Here is a 15,444-nt window from a genome sequence, read left to right as displayed (position 1 = left end):
GCCGTGCATCGGCTTTGTTTCTAGTTCAAAGTCGATGTCCGTGCACGACTACATTTTGAGTAATTTTTACTGGCCGATTTTTCTATCGGCCCCCAATATTTTACTGCACATGCATCGCACATGTTCATCTGATTAGGTGCCCCCGAGCCGAATCTGCCGAGTAGCTGCGGATATCGGCTCGTAGCTAGCCGAGGCACCGTATTTGAACGTCGGCTCCGTTAGGACCAATGTTGACTTCTTCCAGCTCATCAGCCCGACGTAAAACCGCTGCCCATTAGATCGACGTTGAACACAGGCAAAACGTATGGTGAGGATAATTTTGGCCGATTGCTGGAATCGGCCTCCACGTTGATTGAATCGCTCAATGAAGGTTTTGCAATGTTCCTCCATAGATCCTTGGGGCCGATCACATGGATCGGCATCGCCACGTTTGTCCATAGATGTTGCTCTTGTTACACGGTCAGGCCGGTGGATAAAACCAGCCTAACCCCGTCCTTTGTCACGTCGATGCGCTCGCAGTCGTCCAAATTGATGCCTGAGAGTGGCTCTTGGCCTGATGTCTCCCAAACGTTCATGCCAGCCGTTGAAATCTCGGCTGAATCATCTGCGTGGACGACTTCTACTTCATCTCCATCCCACTGTATTAGGTATTGGTGCATCGTGGATGGAATGCAACAGATGGCGTGGATCCAATCTCTCCCTAGTAGGACAGCATAGGTGCTCTTGCTGTCGACAATAAAGAACGTCCTAGGGATGGTTTTCCTTCCTACGGTCAGATCCACGTTCAGAACACCTTGTGCATCAGATGCTTGGCCGTTGAAATCGCTCAGTGTTACGTTGGTCTTGATCAAATCCGAGCTAGAGCGTCCCAACCGACGTAGCATGGAGTATGGCATAATGTTGACTGCCGCTCCGGTGTCCACCAGCATCTTGTTGACAGGCTGCCCATTGATATAGCCTCGCAAGTACAGGGCCTTCAGATGTCTGTAGCTTCTTTCTCGTGGCTTCTCAAAGATAACCGGCCGTGGGCCGCAGTCAAGTTGTGCCACAGGTGCTTCGTCTAATCCTCGGAGCACTAAACTCCGTTGGAAGGATGAACACCATGTTTGTGCCAGCCGATGTCTCATCATCGGCTTTCTTTTGTCTGGGGCGCCACTCTTTCCTTTGTGGCCGACCTTCTTCGTCCAGGGTTCGCTGAATTTTAGCGGCCAGATCAGGCCGCGCCTTCCTCAACGTGTGCAGGTATATCCTTTCGGCTTCCTCCAAACCACGTAGTCGCTGAACCCTACGCTTTTGGGAACGGCTGAGTCCATCAGGGCACCACCTTGGCCGATGATACTTATCTTCTTCTTCATCATCGTCCTCTAGTTCCTCGAGATCTTCTACCCGAGAGGACTCGGCCGTGCTTGTTCCGAGGCGGGAGAGGCCCTAGACGTTTGAACACGGACACGTTAGCTGCATCCTTCTTCTTTTGTCTACATTCTGGGCAGTTGCCGGTTGTAGGCAATCGGCTCATTCCTGAATCCCAGCAGTGTCTGAAGAAGGGGCAGTCCCAGTGCCTATCCACATCGTCTTGCTCTCTCGACTTTTCCTTGGCGTGGCGCTCATATCTCTCCTCGTCGCGATCATGCCGACGGTGTCTCCTGGCGTCCCTAGCCAGACGATCTCTTTCATCATCGTCGTTGTATCGTCGGCGTTGGTCGTATTGACTCACATATTTGTTGAGGAGGTGATTAGAAAGAGGTCGCTGATATCTCACGTTCCTCACTTCTCCCTCTGTGATATAGCGCTTGCCATCGTGACGGAGCCGATCGCGTGGAACGGCTTCCTCTGTGTCCTTGCTATGAGAGCAGCTGCCCTCGTCTCCGTCCTTACCAGAGTGGTGCCCAGGTCCTACCATGTTGATGTTGAACGAGAATCCTGGCTGGCACCCTCCAGGGTAAGTGCAATCCACCATGTTAACGGCGGGGAAGGGGTGTGTGTCGACCTTCATGGCGTACTGGCTGAAAATTAGCCGCCCTTGTTCTATCGCCATTTGGACCTGCTGACGCCACACCCTGCAGTCGTTGGTGGCATGGGTGAACGTGTTATGCCACTTGCAGTATGGCTTTCCGTTCAGCTCCTGAGCCGTGGGGATCTTGTGGCCTTCGGGTACCTTTAGCTGCTTCTCCTTGAGTAAGAGGTCGAAAATTTGCTCAGCCTTGGTGACATCGAAGTCAAACCCTCTTGGAGGACCTTGCGGCTTAACCCACTTACAGGACACGGGGCTTGCCCCCCGAGTCCATTCAGCCACTGCTATCTCTTGATCTCCCGCAGAGCCTTCATCTTCATCTGCCTCAACCAGGACCACCGCACGCTTGAATTTATCCTGGTATACATCTGGGTGGCGTTGTTCATATACTGACAGCTTTTGCACCATGTGCGCCAGTGAAGGGTAGTCCGCTTGGGAGGCCACGTCCTTGATCGGTGATGCGAGACCCACCACCGCCAACTCGATCGCTTCTTTTTCAGTCACACGAGCCGAATAGCATCGGTTCCTAACGGTCCTGAAGCGCTGGATGTATTCTGAAACTGTTTCTCCGCGCTTCTGTCTTACTTGCGCTAGATCGGCAATGCCAGCCTCGGAAGCCTCTGAGTGATACTGCATGTGGAACTGCTCTTCCAACTGCTTCCAAGTCCGGATTGAGTCTGGTGGCAGCGATGTGTACCACCCAAAAGCCGATCATGTGAGGGACTGTGCGAAGAACCTCACACGCAGCTCATCTGATGCTGAGATCGTGCCCAGTTGTGCCAAATATCGGCTCACATGCTCGATGGAGCTGGAACCATCTGATCCATTAAACTTGGAGAAATCAGGGAGCCGATACTTGGGTGGTAGCGGGATCAATTCGTACTCGTTGGGGTACGGCTTGGAATAGCCGATTGTCCTCCTTTTCGGCACCATGCCGAACTAGTCTTTTAAGATGGTACTAATCTGATCCGCGATGCTGGCTGTAGGAATCGAACTCTGAAGATTCGCCGGAGTGGCATACTTAGCCAGCCATGCTTGCTTTTCCAGCTACGAGCCAACCGCAAGAGCTGAGCTCCGGAGGTTTGTCGGAGTGGCATACTTAGCTAGCCACGTCTCGCTTCTCAAGATCTGTTCCCGAAGTTCCTCCCCGCTGTTCCGAAGTCCCTGCTGTTGCAGTCTGGTTTGTGAGTGCCCAGTTACTGCAGTCTGGCACGTATGTGCACGTGTATCCGTGAGGGATCTCCTTAGGCGCCTCATGCAAGAACTGGTAGTCACTAGGGTCACCACCGATCTTGTAGACGACGTATGCCGGTGAGTTCGGCACTTCTGGTGCTGCCAACGCGAACGGCAGCGGTGGACGGGACTGGAGTGGCATCTCTCCTTGGTGAGTCCCTAGAGCTGGTCCTGACGGAGAGTACTGATGCCTCATGATTTCCTGGATCACGCGAAGAGCGACACGCTCCAAAGTGTTCACCGGGCTCTCAGAATGGCGGTGTAGCGAATGAGCTACCATGAAGTTAATCTCCTGACGCGAGACCCGGTGCGTTCTTCGACGGGGTGGACAGGTCCACTCCATCGAGCGCGCCTTCGGTGAGAACCATTTCCACCCGATGCCGTGTGAGCGGGTTCTGTGAAAAGAGCCGATGAGATCGGCTTCGAGGATCGCTTTGACCTCGTCATGCTTCTTCTTGAGCTCCTCGGTCGGATCCTCGTACGTGATCGGAGTGCCTTCCGCCATCTCAGATGTAGATGGCGATGCGGTTGGTGTTGAAGATTGTCCCACCGGGCGTGCCAGAATGTGTTGCGGTCAGAAACCCACCGGCGAGCAGCGACGGGCAACACTGTAGAGACGGGAGGCTCCCAGGACTGCGGCTGGCCCTGGTCCCTCCGAGCGACGGCCCGCAAAGACTCGGCACGCACGTCCGATGCTGGTGCAAGGGTGTGCCACCTGACCTATACCTGGTCAGGAAGGTGTTGGATTGTGCCTCGCTTAGTTTCCTGCATGGCATACATGTAAACATTAAATACGAGCCTCGATCGGCTCTCGGGTTATCCTGTGAATCGGCTCAAGGAGCCGATCCACCCATGATGCGTACGAGGTGTACGATCAGATGGTGGTCCTTCTTGATCAAAATAAAGCTAAAACGACCTACTACGATTTAGGGTTTTCACCGCATAATCGGAACATCCTACTCGTGATTGAGCTCGGCGGCCACGCACGGTGATCGTAAACCGACCCTAGACAAGGCCTAAAAACCAACACGAAGTTGATCCCCGGAACATCCTGTCTAGGGCTAGCAAACTACACCCTACGCGCCACTGGATCCTTCAACCCGTTTGTAAGGCCTAACTATGCAGATATCAAACTAATCCTTGAAGAACAAGGAGCAATCATAACGGATCGGATCTACTAAATAATGATCAAGCGGGGTGCCGCCCTTACACCTAAGATAGGTGTAAGGACGTCTAGACGTCTAAGGGTTGCACGACGACAGCATATGATACGATGAACAATGCTAACCCTAACACATCTATGATAACTACGTTGCTCGCCATCAAAAAGGCTTCAGCACGAGCAACGCATGAACAACGAATAAACGTGTACTGCCTAGATCGCAAGATGCGATCTAGGCAGCATGATGCTTACCGGAAGAAACCCTCGAGACAAGGGAGTTGGCGATGCGCCTAGATTGGTTTGTGGTGAACGTGATTGTTGTTTATTTCATAAACCCTAGATACATATTTATAGCCCGTAGACTTTCTAACGTGGGAATAATCCCAACCGGGCACGAGCCAAACTCTATCTAACCGACACGTATCCTACTATATTACAGATACACGGGCAAACTAGCCCAAACTTTGCATATAAGGCCGATTCATGTATTTCTTCTATGTATATTCTTCAAGCCCATCTTCCATCGCGGCCCACCTCTGATCCGGTCAAATTCTGGTGATAACAGTTATGCCTTCTTTATTTGTCAATTGCCCAACTGTAATTTGTTCACCCAACATCTGCTATCTTATGGGAGAGACACCGCTAGTGAACTGTGGACCCCGGTCCTATTCTTTACATCTGAAATACAATCTATCGCAATTGTTCTTTACTTGTTCTTCGCAAACAAACATCATCATCCACACTATACATCTAATCCTTTGTTTACAGCAAGCCGGTGAGATTGACAACCTCGCTGTTACGTTGGGGCAAAGTTCTGTGATTGTGTTGTGAAGGTTCCACGTTGGCGCCGGAATCCCTGGTGTTGCGCCGCACTACACTCCGCCACCATCAACCTTCAACGTGCTTCTTGGCTCCTACTGGTTCGATAAACCTTGGTTTCTTTCCGAGGGAAAACTCACTCGCTGTGCGCATCACACCTTCCTCTTGGGGTTCCCAACGGACGTGTCATCTACGCGCATCAAGACCGTTTTCTGGCGCCGTTGCCGGGGAGATCAAGACACGCTGCAAGGGGAGTCTCCACCTCCAATCTCTTTACTTTGTTTTTGTCTTGCTTTATTTTATTTACTTGCTTTGTTTGCTGCATTATATCAAAACACAAAAAAATTAGTTGCTAGTTTTACTTTATTTACTGTCTTGTTCTCCATATTAAAAACACAAAAAAATTAGTTACTTGCATTTACTTTATTTAGTTTGCTTTACTTATTTTTACTACTGTTAAAATGAATACTCATGAGAACACTAAGTTGTGTGATTTCACTAGTTAGGCTTAATGGAAAACAACAAAAATATTAGAGATCTTTATAGTATTTATCTTGAGTTAGGACATGAGGTGTTTGCAGAGAAAATTAAAAAGCCCATGGAACTTTGTTTGCAAAATAGTTGTAGCAATGTTATTAGCATGAACTCTTTGAACACTATTATTGCTAATGCTATGGAAGAATTTAAGCTAGGGGAAGCTGGTTTTGATGAGCATGATATTTTTAGTCCCCCAAGTTATGAGGAGAAAATTTTCTTTGATGATACTTTGCCTCCTATTTATGATGATTATAATGATAGTGGTCTTTTGGTGCCGCCTACTATGGAGGATAAAGCTTATTATGATTATACTATGCCTCCTATATTTGATGATGAGAATAATAATGATAGCTACTTTGTTGAATTTGCTCCCACTACAACTAATAAAATTGATTATGCTTATGTGGAGAGTAATGATACTTTTATGCATGTGAATAAGAATGCTTTATGTGATAGTTACATTGTTGAATTTGTTCATGATGCCACTGAAAGTTATTATGAGAGAGGAAAATATGGTTGTAGAAGTTTTCATGTTACTAAAACACCTCTCTATATGCTGAAATTTTTGAAGTTACACTTGTTTTACCTTTCTATGCTTGTTGCATTATGCCTCATGAATTTATTTGTGTACAAGATTCCTTTTCATAGGAAGTGGGTTAGGCTTAAATTTTTTTTGAATTTGCTTTTTGATGCTCTCTTTTGCTTCAACTCTTATTTCTTGCGAGTGCATCATTAAAATTGTTGAGCCCATCTTAATGGCTATAAAGAAAAGCGCTTATGGGAGACAACCCATTATTTTACTTCTGCACTTTATTTTATATTTGAGTCTTGGAAGTTGTTTACTACTCTAGCAACCTCTCATTATCTTTATTTTATTGCATTGTTGTGCCAAGTAAAGTCTTTGATAGTAAAGTCAATACTAGATTTGGATTACTGCGCAGAAATAGATTTCTTGCTGTCACGAATTTCGACCTGCCTCTCTGTAGGTAGCTCAGAAAAATCTGCCAATTTACGTGCGTGATCCTCAGATATGTACGCAACTTTCATTCAATTTGGGAATTTTCATTTGAGCAAGTCTGGTGCCTCAATAAAATCCGTCTTTACGGACTGTTCTGTTTTGACAGATTCTGCCTTTTATTTCGCATTGCCTCTTTTGCTATGTTGGATGAATTTCTTTGTTCCATTAATGTCCAGTGGCTTTGTGCAATGTCCAGAAGTGTTAAGAATGATTATGTCACCTCTGAACATGTGAATTTTTGATTATGCACTGACCCTCTAATGAGTTTGTTTCGAGTTTGGTGTGGAGGAAGTTTTCAAGGGTCAAGAGAGGAGGATGATACAATATGATCAAGAAGAGTGAAAAGGCAAAGCTTGGGGATTCCCCCGTGGTTCATCCCTGCATATTTTAAGAAGACTCAAGCGTCTAAGCTTGGGGATGCCCAAGGCATCCCTTCTTCATCGACAACTTATCAGGTTCCTCTAGTGAAACTATATTTTTATTCCGTCACATCTTATGTGCTTTACTTGGAGCGTCTATTTTTGTTTTTATTTTTGTTTTGTTTGAATAAGATCGGATCCTAGCATTCTTTGTGTGGGAGAGAGACATGCTCCGCTGTTTCGTATGAACAAATATGTTCTTAGCTTCATCTTTAATGTTCATTGCGAAAGTTGAACTATTTCATTCATTGTTATATGGTTGGAAACGGAAAATGCCGCATGTGGTAAATGGTTTAATGTCTTGAATAATGTGATACTTGGCAATTGTTCTGCTCATATAGATCTTGTTTAAGCTCTTGCATCATGTACCTTGTACTCATTAACGAATAACTACATAAGCTTGTTAAAATTTGGTTTGCATGATTGATCTCTAGAGTCTAGATATTTTCTGGTTGAGGTGTTTGAACAACAAGGAGACAATGTAAAGTCTTATAATAGTTACAATATGTTCATATGTGAGCTTTGCTGCACCTTTTATACTTGAGTTTGCTTCAAACAACCTTGCTAGCCTAGCCTTGTATTGAGAGGAATTCTTCTCATGCATCCAAATCCTTGAGCCAATAACTATGCCATTTGTGTCCACCATACCTACCTACCATATGATATTTCTCCGCCATTCCAAAGTACATTACTTGAGTGCTACCTTTAAAATTTCCATTCTTTACCTTTACAATATATAGCTCATGGGACAAAATAGCCTTAAAAACTATCGTGGTGAAGAATATGTAAGTATGTGTCTTATTTCTTAATAAGTTGCTTGTTGAGCGGTAACCATGTTTCTGGGGACGCCATCAACTTTTACCTTTGTTGAATATCATGTGAGTTGCTATGCATGTTCGTCTTGTCTGAAGTAAGGAAGATTTTCATGATCAAATGGTTTGAGTATGCATAATGTTAGAGAAGAACATTGGGCCGCTAACTAAAGCCATGATTCATGGTGGAAGTTTCAGTTTGGACAATCAATCCTCAATCTCTTATGAGAATATTAAGCGTTGTTGAATGCTTATGCATTAAAAGAGGAGTCCATTATCCGTTGTCTATGTTGTCCCGGTATGGATGTCTAAGTTGAGAATAATCAAAAGCGAGAAATCCAATGCGAGCTTTCTCCTTAGACCTTTGTACATGCGGCATAGAGGTACCCCTTTGTGACACTTGGTTGAAACATATGCTATGCAATGATAATCCGTGTTAATCCAAGCTAATTAGGACAAGGTGTGGGCACTATTAGTATACTATGCATGAGGCTTGCAACTTATAAGATATCTTATACATAACACATATGCTTTATTACTACCGTTGACAAAATTGTTTCTTGTTTTCAAAATGAAAAGCTCTAGCACAAATATAGTAATCAATGCTTCCATCTGCGAAGGGCCTATCTTCTACTTTATTGTTGAGTCAGCTTGCCTATTCTTTCTATCTTAGAAGCAAACACTTGTATCAACTGTGTGCATTGATTCTTACATGTTTACTTATTGCACCTGTTATATTACTTTGTGTTGACAATTATCCATGAGATATACATGTTGAAGTTGAAAGCAACCGCTGAAACTTACATCTTCCTTTGTGTTGCTTCAATGCTTTTACTTTAAATTTATTGCTTTATGAGTAACTCTTATGCAAGTCTTATTGATGCTTGTCTTGAAAGTATTATTCATGAAAAGTCTTTGCTATATGATTCATTAGTTTACTCATTATCTTCATCATTGCTTCGAATCACTGCATTCATCTCATATGCTTTACAATAGTATGATCAAGATTATGATAGCATGTCACTTCAGAAATTATCTTTGTTATCGTTTACCTACTCGAGGGCGAGTAGGAACTAAGCTTGGGGATGCTTGATACGTCCCAAACGTATCTATAATTTCTTATGTTCCATGCTACTTTTATGATGATACTCACATGTTTTATACACATTATATGTCATATTTATGCATTTTCCGGCACTAACCTATTGACGAGATGCCGAAGAGCCAGTTGTTATTTTCTGCTGTTTTTGGTTTCGGAAATCCTAGTAAGGAAATATTCTCGGAATTGGACGAAATCAACGCCCGGGGTCCTATTTTTGCACGAAGCTTCCGGAAGACCGAAGGAGTCACGAAGTGGGGCCACGAGGCGCCGCCACAACGAGGCGGCGCGGCCGGCAAGGGGCCCGCGCGGCCCTGTTGTGTGGGGCCCCCGTGGCGCCTCTTGACCTGCTCTTCCGCCTACTTAAAGCCTCCGTCGCGAAACCCCCGATGCCGAGAGCCACGATACGGAAAACCTTCCGGAGACGCCGCCGCCGCCAATCCCATCTCGGGGGATTCGGGAGATCGCCTCCGGCACCCTGCCGGAGAGGGGAATCATCTCCCGGAGGTCTCTTCATCGCCATGATCGCCTCCGGATCGATGTGTGAGTAGTCCACCCCTGGACTATGGGTCCATAGCGAGTAGCTAGATGGTTGTCTTCTCCTCATTGTGCTATCATGTTAGATCTTGTGAGCTGCCTATCATGATCAAGATCATCTATTTGTAATCCTTCATGTTGTGTTTGTTGGGATCCGATGAATATTGAATACTATGTCAAGTTGATTATCAATCTATCATATATGTTATTTATGTTCTTGCATGCTCTCCGTTGCTAGTAGAGGCTCGGCCAAGTTGATACTTGTGACTCCAAGAGGGAGTATTTATGCTCGATAGTGGGTTCATGCCTCCATTAAATGCTGGGACGAGTGACGGAAAGTTCTAAGGTTGTGGATGTGCTGTTGCTACTAGGGATAAAACATCGATGCTTTGTCTAAGGATATTTGTGTTGATTACATTACGCACCATACTTAATGCAATTGTCTGTTGTTTACAACTTAATACTGGAGGGGGTTCGGATGATAACCTGAAGGTGGACTTTTTAGGCCTAGATGCATGGTTGGATAGCGGTCTATGTACTTTGTCGTAATGCCCTGATTAAATCTCATAGTACTCATCATGATATATGTATGTGCATTGTTATGCCTTCTTTATTTGTCAATTGCCCAACTGTAATTTGTTCACGCAACATCTGCTATCTTATGGGAGAGACACCGCTAGTGAACTGTGGACCCCGGTCCTATTCTTTACATCTGAAATACAATCTGCTGCAATTGTTCTTTACTGTTCTTCGCAAACAAACATCATCATCCACATTATACATCTAATCCTTTGTTTACAGCAAGCCGGTGAGATTGACAACCTCGCTGTTACGTTGGGGCAAAGTTCTGTGATTGTGTTGTGCAGGTTCCACGTTGGCGCCGGAATCCCTGGTGTTGCGCCGCCCTACACTCCGCCACCATCAACCTTCAACGTGCTTCTTGGCTCCTACTGGTTCGATAAACCTTGGTTTCTTTCTGAGGGAAAACTTACTGTTGTGCGCATCACACCTTCCTCTTGGGGTTCCCAACGGACGTGTCATCTACGCGCATCATTTAGCGAATGTGATGATGAGAGTTCAGATTCTGATGAGGATGACAATGAAGCTCCCATGAGGAGTAAAATACAAAGGACTACAAAGTCTTTTGGTAATGACTGCATTGCGTATCTTGTGGATGATACTCCCACTACCATTTCAGAAGCTCTCGCATCTCCTAATGCAGACTACTCGAAGGAAGCAGTTCAAAGTGAGATGGATTCCATCTTGGCTAATGGAACGTGGGAGTTAACTGAGCGTCCTTATGGGTGCAAACCTGTAGGATGTAAATGGGTATTTAAGAAGAAGCTTCGAGCTGATGATACTATTGAGAAGTACAAAGCTCGGCTTGTAGCCAAAGGCTATACCCAAAAGGAAGGCGAAGATTTCTTCGATACCTACTCACTTGTGGTGTGATTGACCACAATTCGAGTACTACAGTCATTGGCTGCCTCACATGGTCTTCTTGTTCATCAAATGGACGTTAAGACGGCTTTCCTAAATGGAGAGTTGGAAGAGGAAATTTACCTAGAACATCCTGATGGTTTCGTACTAGAAGGTCAAGAAAAAAAGGTGTGTAAATTAAAAAAATCTTTGTATGGTCTCAAACAAGCTCCCAAACAATGGCATGAGAAGTTTGAAAGAACTCTGACATATGTGGGCTTTGTTGTTAATGAAGCCGACAAATGTGTGTACTACCGCCATGGTGGGGGTGAGGGAGTTCTCCTATGTTTGTATGTGGATGACATACTAATTTTTTGGACAAGTCTTAAAGTGATTGAGGAGGTCAAAACATTCTTATCTCAGTGTTTCGAGATGAAAGATCAACTAAGATACTCTCAAATCATTGGTCACTCGTGTATTTAGCTTGCGCTACGAGGCCTGATATCTCGTTTGCTGTATGTAAACTTAGCCGGTTTGTGGCCAACCCGGGAGATGATCATTGGCATGCTCTTGAGAGAGTGATGCGCTATCTAAAGAGAACCATGAGCTATGGAATTCATTATACCGGGTATCCAAGAGGACTTGAAGGGTATAGTGATTCAAATTGGATTTCAGAGGCTAAAATGAAGGCCACACGTGGATATGTTTTCACTCTTGGTGCTGGGGTTGTTTCCTAAAAGTCTTGCAAGCAGACCATCTTAACGAGGTCAACTATGGAAGCAGAACTCACAACATTAGATACAGCTACTGTCGAAGAGGAATGGCTTCGTGAGCTCTTGATGGACTTGCATATGGTTGAAAAACCAATACCGGCTATCCTCATGAACTGTGATAATCAAACTGTGATTATCAAAGTGAAAAGTTCTAAGGATAATATGAAAGTTCCAAACATGTCAAAAGGAGATTGAAGTCTGTCAGAAAACTGAAAAACTACGGAGTGATAGAATTGGTTTATGTCCAAAGTGCTAAGAATCTGGCAGATCCTTTCAGAAAAGGACTATTAAGAAACATGATAGACCTTGCATCGATGGAGATGGGTTTGAGACCCACGTGAGTTGCCGAGGGGGTAACCCAACCTATGTGATCGGGAATCCCGTGAACTAGGACCTGGGAAAACAAACCGGAGCAACTGAGTTAAGAGAAAATTTATATACTCCCACTCCGCTGCAAATGCAAATTCTCTCATAGTTACTGTAAGGCAGGTTGACAATGTCTTAATGTTTTCTGTGCGGCTCTTGATGAGCGAATACGCTGTCCTACAGGGCGATCTTTGAATAACACACCTATATGAGTGACACTGCTGGTCACAGTGTGGGAGATTTGGGTGAATCTCTAGTAAACTCATGAAGGGCCGAGGAGTATGACTTATAAGCTCGACCCAAGGGGAAGGCTATGGTAGCCTAGTACCGTGCCAGCATTGAGTGAAACTTGCTGCATAAGGATGACAATTCAAGGCATGGTCTATTGTTCAGTTGTAGTCAAGCGTAGCTCCTTGCCTAAGTGGAAGTTCAACTTAACTGTCTCCACTGAAGTGCAGGTATATTAAACAGAGAATGGAACTAATGTGCCATATTATGTGCCTCTGAGATATGGTGGGGCATTATTGAATGTAGATGGGTTGCAGCCCAGTAAGGCAGCCCATGTAGTCTACAATTCGTGAAATCTCAAGGCCCATCACGTTGGCAGCTTGGGGACAGCCTTGGGGGACAAAGTTTAGTCCGACATTGCTAGTTGGGATGGAGTTGGAGTGGTATATAAGTGCTGCTCTTCTTGTCCTTCCAAGTGAGTGAGAATAGAAGGAGCCCTCGCGCACTCCTGCTCCTTCGCCCGCCCCGCCTCGCCTCGTCACGCACGCACGTTGCGTTTCGTGACTCGAGTTCGAGTTCGAGACACACTCAAGGAAGCCTAAATTTTTTCTTGGTGCACCAACTGAGTTGGGTACGTGTCAACCTACATGTGCATGCTCACCGCGTGTCCCTAGATTCCTACGCGTGGTAATGCGGTCGGGTCAGCTCTCCTCCCAGGCTATATGAAGAGACAGAACAGATCTGGAGTCTCTAGCTCTCAGAACTCTCTTCTGCCTCTCTGACGGAAAAGTTCATTTTGTTGTGCTACTCTCTAGTCTTCCCCATCCCGACGGCTGCGTGCACAGTCGTTCTGGAGAGCAGGCCTCTGAAACCCCATCTGTCGAGATCCTGCACCGGGAGGCGGGCGATAAGGTTTTTGTGGAGCGTCTCGGCGCGACTGCTCGCTGCTGTTCACGTTCTTCTTCGCCGGTTCGACTGCTTCCTCGACGGATCCGATTACACCATGGGCGACATCAACGATTCCTATGGTGGAGTTCTTTGGTGCGACCTTCCCGGTCGCGATGTACGTGTTTTTCTTCTCCTACCTTGCACTGCTACTTGTCCATGTTCAGATCTGATGCATGTGCTCAGTCTAATGTGTGTGGTTAAGTATATTTGTGTGTCCATAATGTTGCTTTCGGTAATTAAACTCACACAAAAATTGTCTAATAATCTAACATTTTGTTCCGCCAACTAGTTTAACGAAATCGACTTTCTGTATCACAGGTACACGATATGCGCCTCACCCGTACATACGAACAGTATCCATTTCTGATCTTTTCTACGTTTCGTATCTGACACTAAACATATTAATGGTACACATCCCAAGATAGATTGGACGGTTCACAAAAGGAGCTCATCTGAGCTCGGGTTAAAAAACATCCTGCCCATCAAGATTGTACTAAACATGTTGCTTCAATATCCAAACTGTGCATGTTGCTACTATGCCATGCTTCTTTTTGGGCTAAGATCGTAGTGAATTTTCTACTGGCCCAATTGAAAGTTATATATTTCGGGAAGAGCATTCATGCATTCAGCAGAATAAGGAGCAGATGTGGTTTACGTTCCATTTTTTTTTTAGAGAGACTGGTAATATTTTACGTGCAAAGGAGGTCTCACTATAAACCAATCCACCTAAAGATCCAGTGAAATAAATTACTACCGGCATAAAAATGAGATGGGGTGGATCTTGATCCAAAATAGCACGAGAATTTCCCCGGTCGACGTGCCACAGTGACATGTGTCTCCTTACTTGCAGCAGGCTTGTTCATCGACTCACAAAACCTTGTTAGCGACAGTGCTCTTTTGGACCTGGAAATGGTGAAGGTTCGGCGTCTCCTTCAACGCGCATCTAAGCGGCGTTGGAGTTTAGCGGCGGTCGCTGGTTTCGGCAAGTGCAGGAAACCCTAGAGATAGTTTTGTATTTCTCTATCCTTCAGAACTTTTTCTGCAATGTTTCCACAACAACTATTTTCTCATGGTATGTGTGTTAGTTTTCACGTTGGTTTACTCATGTAACTTGAATTTTTATTAATGAAATACGTGGTTGCTCTTCAAAAAAAAAACTTGTTGTTTGTCCTTTGAGAATCAACTTCAAGAGTTTTGCTTAAGTTTCACAAGGCATACAAGAAACTTCAGTATGCAAATCCAAGAGAGATCTTTACTTGTACAAGCAAAAGAGTGTTTCTTTCACATGAGCTCTTCGGCGACATGCTGCGCTTCAGCGTGGCACCATATGGCGTGGTGCTTCTCTCGGTCCTCACGGCCTGCCACTATAAAGGGGCGGTCCATGCTGGCATCTTGCACTACAGAGCTTGCTTGGAGCCTGCCGAATACATGCCAATACGAGCATCGCCGAGAGGGTGGCCGACATCCTGACAGAGATGGAGCCGGAAGAGTCTGGCGCCAATGTGATGATGTCCAATATATATGCAGAAAAGGGGACTGGGGAAGCGTGGCGAAGGTGAGAAGACAGATGAAGGAGAGGAGCGTGACCGCGTGAGGAAGGAGATCAGGTTCAGATGGGTGGACTTTGGCGACGGCACAAGTGAATCCACGCATCTGCACAAGTTCTCATCGGAACACACACGACGCATCCGCTCACGGAAGAGGTTTACAGAGTGGCCAAGGGGCTAGGGTGGGAGATGGAACTTTTGAAGAACCATTTGGGCATGGAAAAGAAATGATTATAGTGAGGAAAGGCATCAATTCACATCACTTTACTCAAACTAGGTTCATGCTAGGAAGTACAGAACACCAGAGACTTATTTTGCCTTCTGCCACTAGCTTGAAACAACCAATGGCAAACCTGGTAATTTTGCAATATGACCTTTGTTGTTACACATGTATATGTAATGGGTGTTCACATGAACACCCACAATTTTGCACATAAATATTTAAGTATATAATCTATATCTCTTATAAAGAAAAATCCCACTAGAGGATCATTTAAGTCGTCTATCTCAACATGC

This window comes from Lolium rigidum, chromosome 7, assembly GCF_022539505.1.
Source record: "Lolium rigidum isolate FL_2022 chromosome 7, APGP_CSIRO_Lrig_0.1, whole genome shotgun sequence".
In the NCBI taxonomy this organism is placed as follows: domain Eukaryota; kingdom Viridiplantae; phylum Streptophyta; class Magnoliopsida; order Poales; family Poaceae; genus Lolium; species Lolium rigidum.
This window is presented reverse-complemented; position numbering follows the sequence as displayed.